Source organism: Osmia bicornis, chromosome 2 (genome assembly GCF_907164935.1).
Source record: "Osmia bicornis bicornis chromosome 2, iOsmBic2.1, whole genome shotgun sequence".
Classification (NCBI taxonomy): Eukaryota; Metazoa; Arthropoda; class Insecta; order Hymenoptera; family Megachilidae; genus Osmia; species Osmia bicornis.
The window spans coordinates 1,353,448-1,370,805 of NC_060217.1; the positions used below are offsets into that span (position 1 = coordinate 1,353,448).

At 32.7% G+C, this 17,358-nt stretch overlaps 1 protein-coding gene across 2 annotated transcripts in view; it reads left to right on the forward strand.

Annotated features, from left to right (window-relative positions):
• Positions 1-17,358, forward strand: part of LOC114876223 (LIM/homeobox protein Lhx3) — a 73,998-nt gene that overhangs the window by 16,565 nt on the left and 40,075 nt on the right. The gene's annotated exons all lie outside the window — the stretch shown is intronic.

Consider the following 17,358-nt stretch of genomic DNA (forward strand, 5'->3'; position numbering starts at 1 on the left):
TAGCATTTACAGTAAGTTTTCGGCAAAAAGCTATCATATAGTTGGCTTTTAATGTGTTTCAAAGTTTAGTTAATATTTTTTTTCAATGGAATACACACCTCAGTGAATTTAAATGAATTTGTCTGCAAGGTAAGGAAATAAAATAACACAAATTACAGTATATGTATAGTATATTCTATGGTACACTATATTCTACATACTTTATTTACAGTATGCATACATATACACTCGTGATCAAATCAGACTTCCCTAGAAAAAATGTTGATATCCCGGGTTGCCGTCCTATCCCTTTCCCTAGACATGGTCGGAGAAAATGACGTTGCCCATTCACCACTTGCTTATAAGCGTTTATGTACACGGGAAAATTTGAATGAAAATTTACTTTATTATTCATATTTCTTAGTTTATATACTAAATTTTATAATAATTAATAATTAAAAATTATATTATTTTTTTTCTATATTGCTTTTAACATTGGTATTGAAATTAAAATTCTAAAAACTCCTGCTTCCACTGTATCGCTGTTATCCCTAGAGAAGCCTGATTTCATCGCGAGTATACCTATAAGCATGTGTTATGCTAATTTCATTTTGGTAAGCCACTGAATCAACTATCTAACAGTAAAGGTATATAACATTTTATTTCTTTGGTAAACCTCTTCTTTAGGAGACCCCGCTCCAATGACCTTAACATATAATATAAGGGACACCTCCCTGAGTAATTTTTCCTTATAACTTAATCGTCGGTCGTTGCTTATTAAAATGTTATTAGCAACGAAAAATGTACCGTTATTTTTCTAAAAATCTAAACTTTCTCCGCATAAAGTGCTGCCATGTTAATTAAATATTCTAGTACTGAAACCGACTAATTTAGTAAAATTGTATCTGAGACACATTTAAAGAATTTTATATTTCTCAGTCCTTTTACTTTCCATCTAATGCTCAAAGCTCCGTCATTCTTTCAAAATATTCAACTGTACATAGGTAAATCTCAAAATTCGATGAAAAACCATCGCTCCAATGTATCATTATCAAAAGCAAAGATCCGTTTCAAGTACTGACCCTTATTTTCCCAAGTGGCTATCGGCAGTTGATTCTACAGAAGGGTAGAAAGCACGAAACATTAAGTAGAAGACCATCTACTCTACCCCATATGTTGTCGAGAACGTACTATCAGTCATGCCAGTTGGTCGTTCGTTGTATTGTACAATGGCATTGTTATGTGCGATTAGGAGTTACTTTTCGAGTTGTTTATCATCGAGCTGGCTTATCCTTGAAACTTTCAAAGTCGAGTGGTGTAACTTACGCCGAAAATGCGGGCGCCTCTTGTTGGCCCCTAGCTGCGACCCTTTCAACATTTTTAAGACCATCAAAGACAGTTTAATCGATGATCTCGTGTAGCGAGTGACATGGTGGTTCTTTAAGCTAACATTTTTATTTATCTACATAGTCTGCTTATGATAGAATATAAACTTACTTAAATTCACTTAGGAAGCAATTGATTGATTCTATAGCGAAACTAATTTAATGATAAAAATATTATAATTACCATATTAAATGTGATGGATGGTATGAATTTAATTAAGTCATATAATTAAAAAGCGAAGGGAAAAAGGGAAATTACATTAACACATCGTGGTAGTCACCAGTGATCGGTGCCTCAAGTTTTAAATAATTGAATGATTAATCAAAGTAAAGAGATTTTGAATAGTGTCAGTATTATATTTGTAATGCAAGGTACCAATTGAGAAGCTTAAATTTGAACATTAACCGATTGTATCCTATTAACTACAATAAACTAATAACTACAGTTTTAATATTTCTGACTACATATATCTATTTTCATTGTGGTGGTCAACATTAAGAATTCAATGTAACAAACTTTACGTGTATAGATATTAGCAGAAGAAATTTTTTAATTGGAGAATAATTCCATAGAGAATAAGTCGAACAAATAAATACGTATTCTATCATTGCATGGAAACAAATTACAATAACGATCAATGATTCCAACACGAAATTGAACAAAAGTCATCTGCATGGAGTCAGACAACAAAGAGTGAAACACAAAGAGTCGTAAGTCGCAACAAGGAGAAAAGGGTAGTAACACCTACAAGTTTCGAGATGATCTTATACAGCAGAATTAAAACGCGTGTACAGCACGCGACACATTCATCGACGCACATGGTGCCAGAAGCGACGGGGCACCAGTTGTTCTTGCACGCTCCTGACACGTGCAACTCACGTGGCGACTCGAATGAGTGGATTGTTCATTCCAACGTTTTGTGAGCCACTTTTGCGCCAACCTGAAAGAACATCGGTTTTGTTGCAACAGGACACGGTAATAGGAAATAATTGATAAAATACGAAACAATTACGGTCCGCTTGACATATAAATAACGAATTGCGAAATAGAGAAAATCTGACACTATTTTATGACACAAAAGTGTCGTAAAATGACACTTACGGCATGTCAATTTGAAAACTGAGCTTTGACGAAAATGAACACAAATATTTTAGTAGCATTCCTATCAAACACTGGTTAGTTCTTCGTAGAAGAAATGTAAAATTACTTTTTAAATTATCTCTTAATATAAACGATATTAGAGTGTCTTGAATATCGGGGCAAAAATCATGAATTTGAAAATCTTAGATTATTTCATGAATTGTCAACTATTTCTGTCTTTTGACATTGCACTCGAATGTCTTTGCATGCAGAATATTCAAAAAAATTGATCTGAGTAAAAAAAAAACCACACAATTTCATTTAAAAAGGAAAGTTTGTTTGCCTAGATACTGTTATATTGACTTGAGTAGACATATTACATCATTTTCCATATACCTTTTGTTGATTAATACCAAGGACATTTTTCTTGATCCTACGTCGTAGAAGAGTTACGAGTCAGTAGGAGTATCACACATGAAATCAATAATGCCCAGCGGCGGCGTCCACAACTCCATTAAGATAATTGTATTGTCGCTTTATTTCTCCTTCCATTTGTCCATCTATCTTTTTGACTGTCTGTTTAACTGGAGACTCTTCGTAGATACGATTGGGTAAAAATGGCCTTAGAAGTTAAAAATTGTCTGTTAAAAAAAGAGTCAATTTGTACGACCCTACTGCCTGTGATTGATGATTGTAATTCAATAAGCTTGCATGTATACACTTGATTTTCATTTGTTTTCGAGATACTGCGCTAACAAATTTGGAGATTTTTCACGGGAAAGATTCACTTCAGTGGGAAATATCAGCAGGGGTCCTGTTCGCGTCTAAAGTTTGGGCCTGCCCGTGGTATCCATTTCCACGCGGCACTTTACGCGCGAACAGGACCCCTGCTGATATTTCCCACTGAAGTGAATTTTTTCTGTGAAAAATCTCCAAATTTGTTAGCGCAATATTTCGAAAACAAATGAAAATCAAGTGTATACATGCAAGCTTATTGAATTCGACTTCAAAAACAGTATCAAATGATCGAAAGAAAAATATATAGTTCCATTTAAAAAACCAAACTTTGCCATTATATTTTTGAAAATAACAATACAAAAAGAATTCGTCTGCGTCAAAATGTTGCCTTCTCTTATCATGCAATAACCACCAAAGCAATTTCTTGTATCTTTAATAGTTTAGGAAATAATTGAGTGTTTCCAGTTACGCGGGACACACTGTATAATTTAATAGCGGAAGAATTTTCATTGAACTTGGTTTTCTCTTTTGAGGGGATTCTGTAGTTGGTTTCATATTACCTGAAAATAATTTAAAAGGTTTTGTATAGCTTCTTAAGGTTTTGCATTTACATGTATTTTCAAGCTTAAAACAGAAAAATTAGTGGTTTATTATTTGTTTCTTGTTCGATATGGAATGAAAAGAGATACCTCAATAAATGTCGGGAAATTTACATATATCTTTAGATGAATAATACAAAGAGGTAATTAAGTTCAAGCTGCAATAAGATAGAAATTTTGAGAAAATGCTCATAGGAGCACCATAAGAAGTAATAAGTGAATTATTTACCAAGTTTTAGTAGTAATAAATGATTGATTTGTTTACGAATTGAATGGTGATTATTACAAATAAAGGGATTAAAGATGTTCCATCCTGAAAGGGTTAACAAGCCATCCACAATTTAAAATGAAAATTTGAATTTAAAATTCACATTTCCTATCAGTCAAAAAGTACTCATGATATAAGCTGAAACCGGTCTGTCGATCACTTGGGCGGAAAAAGGAAACGCCCATGGCTTTACCACCGAGTGAATGGTCCGCAGAAGAGGCGTTAAATGCGACAAAACCATGACATCCGGTGGACACGGGTCGACACGTGACCCGTTCAATGCTGTTAAGCCAAGTACTCGATGAGGATAGCCAAAATGCTATTCTAAGCGTCGTTCAACACTTAAGACCCTTTATCCTCAGCTTTTTCTTCAATTTGTTACAATACCGTTTAATTTCTATGTTTGACAACTGTAATTATTATGCTGTGCCATCAAAGTATTATACCATTTATAAGGATTCAAATTAATTGATATCTACAATATTACAACGCGGTGAGAAATACAAATGTAACCCTTCACAGCTTTAGATCCTTGATTACATAAATAAAAGATATTACTTTTATTGTAAAAATTTGCAAATATTTGATATAACGATCAATTACATGTACATATTAAGTAGAGAGTTTGATAAGTATTTTAGAATTTTTTTAAATTTATTAAAATATTAAAACTACCCAATAGTGTAATAAATATTGTGCCTATAAAAAGTTAATTATTTGTTTAAAATAAATGACACTGTATTAATGAATAGAATAATACTTTAATTCAATTTTTAAACAAAACATTATTACACAAAAATAAAAGTAATGAACGATTTTTACTATTTAAGATTTCACTTTTTCATTATCTGAAGTTTAAACATAACATCAAAATTGTTAATAAATTTCTAACTAAAATGCAGTTTAAAAAGAGAAGCAAATGTATACCAGTTTGTGTACAAATGATTGCCTGCAACCAAGAGTATTTACGATAAAACAGATCTTTACGGACAATTACATGATGGAAGCATGGGAACTGGGCTACGGGACATCCCGATTCACCCATAAATCCACCTGCAATTTGCAATGCATGCCATGGATAGCCAGAAAGCATACCACTGGAAACACTCGCATTCGTTGTCATTTGTATGTAGGTGTGGCGTGGCAAGTATTGTCATGCTAAACTATTTTTGTCCACAATAGTCATTGACAAAACCGCGAATCGATGACCGTGATGGATCGTCGCTCTTCTACCGTGGTTGGGATAGTTTGTTCTGAAACTAGGTAATTCTATTTGTAAAATTATTTGCACGAATTATATAACCTTTTGTCCTGTAGATTAATTTATTAATTAACTTTTGATTAATTTCTTGATTTGACGATTTTAAAAATTTTATTTATGCCATGACTGCATCTTTTAACAAATATCATAATTATTAAAATATAAAAAGTTTCATCAAATTTGATAACATAAAGGTACCAACAAATGGTAATCATACCACCCTAATTTGTATAAATTTACATCTAACGATAAGTAAGGAATAGATATTTTGTTTTTTATATAGATTAATTTATTGATGACATACCAGGTGTCATTTAATTGATATCCACTGCAATTAAAATGAAAATGTAGAATCATAATTTTTGACATAACGCCCTTTTTTAACAACCTAACTTATTTAAACCTTCATTTTATTATCAATCTTTGCTTCTATTTTAATGCAATATTCCAAAATTTGTAAATAGAGTAACAAATAAGCTTGAAATGTATAAAATGAAATTGAAATTCATATTATATTGTTGTTTTAAGAGTCCTTGGTAATGGAACTTCAAATATGAAAGCATCCTTTTGCTGTGATTTTAATAAACTTTTGTTTATATTGCTTACCATAGCAAGAAATTAAAATGGTCAGCACCACTCTAGTCGGATGTACTTAAAATTTTATCCAACAATGGGTATCCATCCCACAATTGAACGTAGGTTTTCCATAGCCAGCAGGGGAAAAAGCAACTAAGCACGAATTTGGTTTCTATTCATGTACGCACGAAGCCCTGCGAGCTTTTCATTTTTTTTCTCGAACAGAATTTCTTGAGCTTCCGGTCATTGTTGCGTTAATAATAATCCAAAGCGGATTATTCGTGTGCTCGCTGAACGATACGGCTGCCTACTGTCGATTGAATTGAAACGACGTTTCGATGACAATTGAATAAATGAAAATAAATTGTCGTTGAAAAGGTAAAATAGTGTATTATCGATCAAGAATAAAACAACTTATCCTTCAAATATTTAACATACATATAAAATTGAAAGTTTCATTTTAAGAAGCATAAGATTTTTGATTAATTTTCATTTGCAACAATTTGTGGAAATCATTTTTGTGAAGGATTTAATTTACTTTATATCAAATTATCAAGTGGATTTATTTTTACAAACACGTACGTAGAAAATTAAGGAACAATCAAGGGAAGAATCGCAAGGAAAGTGAATTTTAAGAGTTCTTTTTGACTTCTGGAAGGTATTATCACTTTTTATAATTTTCATTATTTCATGCTTTACATAATTTCACTATTTTTCGATTTGTTCCCCTTTGATTCTATATGACTGTATTATTATTATTATAATTACAGAGTAAAATTCTAAGTGTTAAAAAGTACGCAAAGTAGGTTTCAAGCGTTCACAATTAACAGAAAATGTAGAATCTGTTATTTATCATTCACAAAACGTCTAGTGTGACCATTATTCAATCCAAATTTAAAAAGCAAATGATAATATTTACTCAAATAATGAGAAAAATTTGGAGGAAGAAAAAAACGTGTAAAAACAATTATTTTTATTTTCCAAGGAAGAAAGTACCTTAAGAAATTCCTGAAGCAGTTAAACAAGAAGGAATTATTCTCGTTGACAAGTCGAAAGTCAATGCATCGCGTAGAAATCAGTGAAAGAAGAAAAACATATCGTCCCCTAATAGCCCTCATTGACGAGAGCACCGGAGACAAGCTAAGGGGGTGGATTCTCCTGTTTTCATTTCAATTTCTACCCCTTGATAGCTGGGTCTCTTTTCGAGGCCAGATGGCGAACGCTCGTACTCTCTTCGTCCCCTATCCTCTTCTCTCTATCTACTTCCTCTTTGAGCGCGTATAACGCGATCGTGTTCGTGAAGCGATGGTAGGTGGAGAGATCGAAATGATTGAACATGTCAATGTTTGGTTTGGCTTATACCAGCGTGCCTGTAACGTGGTTAACGAATTGGTTTACTTTCCTAGGGTTTAGCTCGCTTTTCCTCGCTCTATTCGTCTCAGGACACGCTTCGAGTGGCTGAGAGAATTTTCACTGAAAACTGAATTATAGTTATCGATACGGTGATTAAAGTTCAAGAAGATAATTTCGTTAATGAGCATTTTTATAGATTATTTAAACATATTAAGTGTGCAAATCAATTGGTGCCTTCCTAATTAGTATTTTAGATTTGAATATTTTATCACCCCCTTTATGATAATTTCAGGTAATTATCGATATCTCGTCAAACCCATCGATTTTCCTCGTTTTTTAATATATCGTTGGGATGATGATTCTGATAATCGCCGCTCGGCTTTAGTTTTCGAGATATTTGCAAAAGAAAGTTGCTACTATACAGTGAATTCTGCGTATATCTACACGTCCGTGGCAGTGTGTGCGTCAGTATGGGATGACTGGTTTCTATAAACACAGCATGGTACCTGTCAAGTAGTATACATAACGGGTGGAACTTAAAAATCCAATATTAATTTAACCTAACCTAACCGAACCTAATCTAATATAAAATTAAATTAGTGAATTAGATTAGGTTAAATTAGGTTAGATTAATATTCCGGTCGCCATGAAGCGGCCGGCCACGCAATTCAAAATTCAAAATCATTGAAATCAATCGAGTTCGATTTTTTATTTAGTTCACTCGTTATACTCCTTAGGTTTCTGCCGCCGTAATCTGCTTGCAGAAAGAGGAGATAAGTAGGTGATCCTGTGCTAGCCACACACCGCCACGGACGTGTAGATATACGCAGAATTCATTGGTATAGTAGCAACTTTCGTTTGCAAATATTTCGAAAACTAAGGCCGAGCGGCGGTTATATATATGGGAAAAAGTTGCTCAGAATCATTATCTCAACAGCATGTTAAAAAACCGAGATATCGATAATTACCATATTATTTTCTTCCTCGATAGGAGGAAATATTCATTTCTGCCTGCTGACTAATAAACGGAGTTTGGCTTACAAAATATTTTCCATTTATCTATTCATGCCTTCATTTCAAATAACTTTAACTTATAACTTAAAATTATAATTTATACTAATACACTATTTATTTTAAATTTTTTAATTTTGTATATTCCACCCCCAAATTAGACTTTATGTCTAATTTTTGTAACCATTCTGTTCATTCCTTCCACTACCTGTAACCTGTTTGAAATATCTCATCCTGTACAACAAAAAGTGCGTAAAAAGTGGAGTTGCCTCCGTATTGCTGCAACCCCCTCAATTCAATTATCAGCCTTGTGGCCACAAGCGTCGATAGGCTGCGGGGAAGTTGAAGTGTTTAAATTTAGACGAATGAAATAATAAGATCAAGCGGTAAATATGCTCGATGAAAGGCACCGCGTGCAAACAAAACTTTTGAGACGAGGGTGTGCTTTGACCGCGTTGCTTCTGAAAATACATATCGCGATTCTCCCGGGATACTCGGTGCTTCATATCGATTGTCGGCCCTGCGCACCAACCGCGAAGAGTTTTAGTAAACAGCTATGCGACACGCGAATTAATGTTGGGACAGTTAATTATAATAAATATTGAAAAACTCACTGATTTTTTTAGAGCTTTTCAGTATGCCAACGGACATCATTCAAATTCACAAGAATAGACTGCATTTTTAAACTCTTCTTAAATGTCATTGAACCAGTTTTAGTGATTTGAACAAGAATTAAATAAGAAAGTACTTAAAGTAATTTAAAGATGTTTATTAATGGGATAATTTAATAAATATTCTGAAAAAGTCAAAATGTAAATTTATCATGGAAACAGAAATCGCAATTTTAATTTCATATTTGTTCAAAGAGACTCATTTTTCAAGTAAAATTATGGATACTATTAATAAATTAAGCAATTGAATTTTGAAAACATTACACATTTATACTTATCCTTAATAATTGTTATCGCAAAATGCCGTAATGCTTAATCATTTTTATTAGCATTAACGATAAGTGTTTTCATTATTTTGTTTAACCCCTGTACATTGTACATACATACATACATACATACATACACGGAAAACAAATAATATATTTGTGGATATTGTTGTATCCCCCTTTCTATATGCAGGAATTTTTAGAAGTGATGTATGACGAAGCATTTCACTTTATTATTGTAGGTATAGTAATGTTCACACATGCGTATTTTGAGGCGTACATTTTTTGTTTTGTTTCTGTAGCTGAATAATATGTTGATTTCCCCTTTTTTTGATGAAAGTCGAAGTCTCCGCAGGGGTAAATTTACAGTTTGTATAGAAAATAATGGTACAAAGAAATGTGTATTATATTATAGATTTTAAAAAATATTAATTTGTAAAATTGTTATGAGAGAAAATTAGAAGCTATAATTCCTATTTTTCTGATTTTCTTTTTAATATTTACATTTGAATAAAATCACCTAAATTTCTTTCACAAACTACTGTGAATTTCACTAATTCTTCTGTTAAAATAAAAATAAAGAAAAATTGTTTTACAGTATCATAATAATTTATTGTATAGATAATAGTATAGTCAAATGCAAAAATTATAGAAGTAAAAATTTGACGTATATAAACAGGACACGAGTGGTTACGTCATCGTTACGTAAAATTTTTACGTTTAAAATAACGTTTACTTTGTCAGCTGCACTCTTCCGTTCACCTAAATGAACATGCTCCAGATACGGAATTCCATCTTCTTAAGTTATAATGCATTTCTTATTCTACTTTCCTCGAAGGAAACATCAATGTAAAGAAGAAAGGAAGCGTGAAGTGCATATTCAAAGAATAGATCACTCTGATATGATCAAAGAAAAATGGATCAAAGAAAGTTGAACAAGTAGAGCACAAAAGATGCAACACTGACTGTGTATCACATTTTCACATCAATAGATTTCTTACAAATGATTTTTTATCAGCACTTTTTTACTGATAAATCATTTTATTCGCTATTGTTTATTTTACTTCTTTTAATGTATTATTTTTACACTTTATAGAAAATAATTTTTAACGGGAACAATAGTTTCGTTTATAACATGAATATGGACTTTGATTTTACGATATGATAGCAAGAAAAAGTATTTTATCAGTTGTTTATTAAAATTGGTACATTTGAACGCCATAAAGGGTTAAAATGTTGTTGTTGTTGTTGTTATTATTAATCACTTAATAGTGATCCATATTATTCAATTTTATTACATTAAACTTAAATTTTATTAACTTAATTTAATTATAGATAAATCATTCATGATCAAAGATATATTAATTGATTTTCATTCAATAAGTAATTCGATATCAAAATTACCAGTCGATATTAAAAAGTCTATTAATAGAGGTCTTAATACGGTATCAACACATTTTGTACATACCAAAACTCGATCAAGAGGTCCACTGTTAGATTTTCTACTCAACGAGATGTTAATATGTTTTACATGTACCTTTGGTACATGATGGTAAAAACATCACAAGTATATTAACTAGCTATACTTTCACTGCTATATTGTACCTAAAAGTATATTTCTTCCCTAAATTAAAATTGGATCTTTGGTAAACACCTTGTTTTCTGCCAGTCATACCGTGAAAAACAAATGTGTAATTCCGTCAGCCAAGTTCTACTGCTCTCCTTAGTTAAAATATTATATTCATGATTTCTTCTTATTTTTCAAAACATTTGAAAAATGCTTCGAAACATTAGTTAAAACATCGAAGCTGAGGAGGACAGTCAAAAGTCAGAAAACAACAGTGTCGTAGATTCTCAGAAAACGATCGTCTAAAAGAAAATCACAGGAGAAGATTTCGTCGAGTAGAAGCCAAGACGGAGTTGAAAGTCATCCTGTTAATTACAGGGATCGTTCTAACAAATCATCACGGGCCGACCGCAAACCCCATAATTGCAGGCCTTATGGTTTCACCCGTGGCACGAGCGCTTCCGCAGCTGACCATCGAGTACTACGAAGTCTATAACGGGAACGCAATATCCCGGAACACCCGTGGACTATGGAAGCCATAATGTAGAGCAGCGCCCACCGTCCATGAACGGAGTGATTCACCGAAATGCGCGACAGATGCACGATTTCGAAGATAGCTGGTGGATATAACATTTAACGTTCGGAAGTAGCCCGATAACTTCTGGAAGCCTGCACGTGGTTCGCCTTTGTTTTTATACCAACCCTTAGCTTGCTTCATCCTTCCATAAGGTTCCAGGATGAATGGATCCTTACCTGACATAATTATGAAAAATTCGGAATTTTTTGCATTTAATTATTGAAACATTTGGCATTGATCAAAAAATGAGAAATTATATTTTGAATAACTTACAAATTTACATAGGTGAAAGTTATTATATCTGCATTATCGCAGTAGCTGACTATCAAATTAGGGCCCCATGTAAAAATGTTTTAATTATAATATTCATTTGTAAATGGCCCCATGTTTATCAAATAAATCACACGCCTACTTTAGGATTAATCACGAGTTTATCTCAAATTCAACGCGTTGAAACGTTATTGTGCCTCTCGTTCCTTGATCACCGACTACAAATTTCCTCTCATTTTTCCATGCTAACAATGAGAACCACCCTTCTAGAGAGGGTAATCGGGAAAAAAGGAGAAGAATGACGCGGCAGACGCGAAACAGACGAGCGCGTTCGGATAGTCGTGGCTGCTAGAAGTAGAAGAGGGTGTCTGGTTTGTATACGTAGAAAACACGCCGGATACCGGTATCTGCAACCTGGAAATAAGAGAATCACGCATAATCGGACGTGACAAGTGACGTTCTCGCCGGGTAGTAAGTCAGCCCCTCTGCTTTTCGTCGGAGCGTTACGATACCGAGGGGAGAAACTGTACTCCCCCTTGGCTTGTATTCACAGTACACCCACGCACAATGACTGTCCCTAATAGGTACACGCAGCCCTTGATTAGAATCTAGGAGATGCCCGTGACTTTTGTGAGCTCGCAAATGTGTGTTTGTCCGACCGAACAGCTTCACTACTACTCAAAAGTATTTTATTACCTACACGTCGAACATCGGAGTATTTATATCAAAAAGCTGGCTAAAATTGTTTTCTTCATTTTAATCAAATGGAATTCACTCAGAAGTGATATAATATAATTATTTAATACAATTATAAATGAGGTAGAACCAAAGGGATGCAATGGAAATTGTTCAAATTTTTGTATTAAGAACAGAAATGAATAGTTAAATTGTTAAACACAATTTTGATTCTAACAAGGGAAACTCGATAACTCGAAAATTCCGATTTTTTTTAAACTTTACAGTTTTGTAGGGGACCTCAAGAGAAGTATAGCGGAATTTTTGTTTTTGGCCCAATTTCAGTTCTTCAGGGTGAAAACACCCCCTGAAGGTAAATAGGTGTTTCCATATTTCCTTGTACATCTTTAAAACTATCGTAGATATAAAAAAATGGTTATACTAAACATTAAATGGTTTTTAATGCTCTATAAAACGAAGCAATTAAATTGATACAAATTCTTTGTTTAAATAAAAAAATTCCCCCACCACTGTTATTTTGAAAAATGTTGAATTCTCTGTCACGTCGAAAAATACGTAGAACCTCATTATAAATGCAGATATGTATGCTAAATTTCTCGAACAAAGTGGTTTTTAAATAATTTTAATCGATACATGCACTTTGCACGCCCATCGTTGCACTTCGAACGATACGTTATTATTTACCACGTATGTGTGCAAGCACACATGTATAATATGTATAATATGTGTTTATTATAACCATTTTTTTATATCTACGATAGTTTTAACGATATACAGGGAAATATGAAAACACCTATCTACCTTCAGAGGATGTTTTCACCCTGAAGAACTGAAATTGGGCCAAAAACAAAAATTGCGCTATACTTCTCTTGAGGTTCCCTACAAATCTGCAAAATTTAAAAATAATCGGAATTTTCGAGTTACCGAATTTCTCTTATAAGTGCTTCGAATATAAATAGAAGAGTAACAGAGGGTATACCTACCCAAAAAGGTTAGAATAATATAGATCGTTAAAAATGTGTATCTGGAAAACTTATGAATGTTTATTATAAACAATTTTTTGTGTTAGAGAGTACATTTTTATAAAATTCTAATATTTTTCTTATCCAAAAATAATGGTGTATATAGAAAATATGTATTGCATAATATATTAAATCATGTAATCCTTATTGAGATAAATTTCTTGAAAGCTAATTTGCAACAAAATGGTGCCATCTGAACGTTGGGATATCAATTTTCGAGGAAAAGAAACCATCGGTTTTTATTTATACAACAAATAATTTGCGCATATGCGCAAAACTTTTCCGTTATTCTCCAATGTGTATAGGTAGCAAGAATAGTGATCATTGTGTTTAAATTATAAAATACTTGGTTAAGTGCAAATTACGCAGAAAGTGAGAAATATTTTTTTTCCGTACAAAGTAGAAACTCGGGCAGAAAGTCACGCGATATTCGCACTATGTATTCTCTTTAGTTATACAACGCGCCAGAAAATGATGTTACACCCGGAAAGATGGACGGTCACCTGATACGAGCCTGTACGTGTGCCACTCACGTGTAATTATAATAATGAACCGTAATTTATGATTTATGACGTTGATCATTTTTTAGTGGTCAATGTCGCACAAGAACGATAAGATAAAAGGTCTTATAGTAGCTTTATGTAGATGACCTAAATATTCTTGTAGAATTAATTTTTAATTTTATGTACTATCGTGTGTGTGTTATCGTTATAAAAATCCTTTCTGACTTTACGTTTTTATTAATTCTTTGAATTATGATGGGTGTTAAAAACGTTCCACTTTTTTAGTGTTTAAATATGCATGATGAGATTTTGAATACCTTCTCGATAAATTAATATTATTTGAAGTACAAAAATTTACATTACACCTTACTCATTTACTTTGGTTGAAAAAAATTTTTTTTATTCATTTCGTATAATTTTACGTTCCTATAATAATGACTATTATAGCTCTAGGAGAACCGAACCTCATACGTCACAATTTATTTTTAACGCTTTCTTGTTTAATAAATATCTTTACTGAACCAAAATCACTTTCTCAGTCTCACAAGAGAATGGCCAAAAGTAGATGATAGAGTTGCTCGTCCAGACTATGTTTATTCGAAAGAGCATGAAACAAGGAGTTTATGGTGCAATTTTTTGGTGCCATTGGCAACGGGTTCAAAAATTATGGAACTTTTAAATTTTCATATTTTTAAGTGCAAATGATCACACAAGTACAAATTGCATCACTTGGGAAAACATGCAATTTTCCCTGATACTCATCTTAATTGTTAATAAACATCATCTAATCATCTCAAATTCATGCCTTTGTCACTTTTACACTTAATTTTCACTTCATATTTCGATTTCTGATGTTTTCTAATCATTTGCACTTAAAAATATGAAAATTTGAAAGTCCCATAACTTTTGAATCCGTTGCCAATGGCACCCAAAAATTGCACCATAAACTCCTCGTTTCATGCTCTTTCGAATAAACATAGTCTGGACGAGCAACTCTACCATCCCCTGTTGACCATTGCCTTATCAATATTTTCTAATTGGTGGGCTTGACAAACTCCCTGCTTAATTTTCCTAAGATTAATCACTGGATGTCGGACGTAGAATCAATCGTAATAGAAAATATTTCGACTAAAATTAGGTCCTAAAAGTATATATTGGAAAAATAATACCTAAAGAAATACATATCATAGTTTACAGCTTAGAAAGTGAAAATGAAAGAGAGTTTAAAATGAAATTGAAATTATTGCTAACTCAGCGGTCATTCATCCAAGAGTTAAAATGAACCTATTTCATCAATGTTTATTAAACGATAAAAAAATAAAATTTCTACGCAACATGTGTCTGTTCTTATTGTTAAATTCTGTGCTTCAAGAAATTAAAGGTCCTCCTTTATGAAGGAACATAATTTTCAAGCACGATAATGGATATCTAGAATCGCGAGGATGTTGTAAAATGGACACACCAAGCGCCTATTAATAAGTATGAACTCTGTTGGTTAAGTTTAATGATACACATTAAAGCAAAATAGGGCCAACCGTCGACCGTTTGGTCAATTATGCACGCTTTAGAAGTGTTTTCAACGAACGAGAATCCTTTTTGGGGTTGGCTTTCCTAAAGGATGTCAGTTAATACTACCTAAAGCAAAAATTACCTACTAAAAATGTATACATTTCAAGACGAATGAAATATTTTAAAATTTAATACACATTTTTACGCCTATTAACACTTATCCTATCGGCCTTCACCTCCTGAAATCCTGAATTATCCTATCGGTCTCCTGAAGGAAAAACCAGCCTATATTCTTTTTTATGCATTATTTTTAGGTATAAGTACAAAATCGTTTATAGCTATGAACCATACTGTATATCATATTACAGATTGCAAAAATGCGATGCCGATCGTTTAGCGATAAATGCAATGCCAACGGGTTAAGTGTTAAGTAATTAAACTACTCTAATCAATTAAAATAAATATGTAATTTTTTAGGATTTTTTTATAAGTGACAGGGATACTTTTTTCGATCAAAACTTTTAATAAATAATATATGTACAAGTTTTGTTTCACTTAAATTGTATCGGGCTTTATAGATCTTGAAATTTACCATTGTTTATTATTCACTGGTCATCATTTATTTTTTGTTCAAAATAGTACTGAAAGATTTATATAATAATTTTTTTCAAATTTTAAGCTAAAAATTGGTCTATCATAAAAGTTATTTGACAATATTTTTACGTCATCAAATTTTGTTAATGAATTCTAATGGTTTGAAATCACCCATTTAATGTGCAATAATCTAATGTGGTAATTTTTTTAAATCTATTGTTGACAAAATTTAAAATGGAAAAATGTTTTTATTACATCAAGGGAAAATGTTTAAAAGTCACAAGTGGTAACAAAGCTACGATATAGGAGCATCCCGAAAGGGAAACGAAAAGTTATGAGCGTACACGCACAGTTTGGATTATGAGGCTTGCTCGGCTCGACATTAGGTCCTCATGGGACGTTATTAACGTTGGCTATCATGCGTGGTGCAAATAGAGCGTGCCCGAAACACGAAAGCATTACGCTTGATTACTCAACCTGCCAAGCGATGAACTGGCATAATGCGTGACGTTTCCTACGGTTACATTCATGACGTGCTTTGTACGAAGCTGAAACTAATTTTGAAAATTCGACAGACATAGCCAAGATTGTAGGACAGTCGTTTTTTCGTCAAACTGGCTGTAATGTTATACAAACTGAGACAGAACGAGTAATACATAAATGGTATATAAACATCATCTTCATATAAAAACTTCAATGCAATTCAATTAATATTTCTTCAAAGAAAACCCAATGCAACATGTTAAATCTATTGACAATCTTATAAATAATTTCTGCATAATTTTAAAAAAAATCCATGCTTACAATAAATTGTACAGAGTGGTCCAATAAAAATTAGCATCTTAAATATCTTTCGAATTTCAAACCATTAAGGTAAAATTTTTCGAATAAAAATTTGTTTTTAAAAAATGTATTTAAAAAATGTGATCATGCCATAATCACTTTAGTAGTGAAAAATTTTTCCCTTACTTTTATGGTTGCACAGATATGCAATCGTGCTAATTCTTATTGGATCACTTTTTATATCTGTATATTATTATCATTTTCTATTAACATAAAAATTATTTATTATTATTCCTGATAACGAATTATGATTTAACATTGTATACCTACAATAAAAAGAGGTATAAACTGAAACAATGTATAAACACGATCAATAATAATTCTGTCACAACAATTTGCCAAAATCTATTCTGAGGTACCACGGGTATCGTTGATAAAGATCTACCCCATCAAATAAAACTATTTTTATTATCAATATTCGGAGTCTGTCCCAGTGTGGATCAGAGAATTGGCACGGGCCTCTCGATCGTGGGATTTCGCATCCCCTGGGGTTAAAGGGAATGATCTGGATTTCGTCCGACTGCGGTATCCCTCGGGAAAACTTGGACGTTCCCTTAATTACTACGTTTCACCGTCGTTGGAATAATTA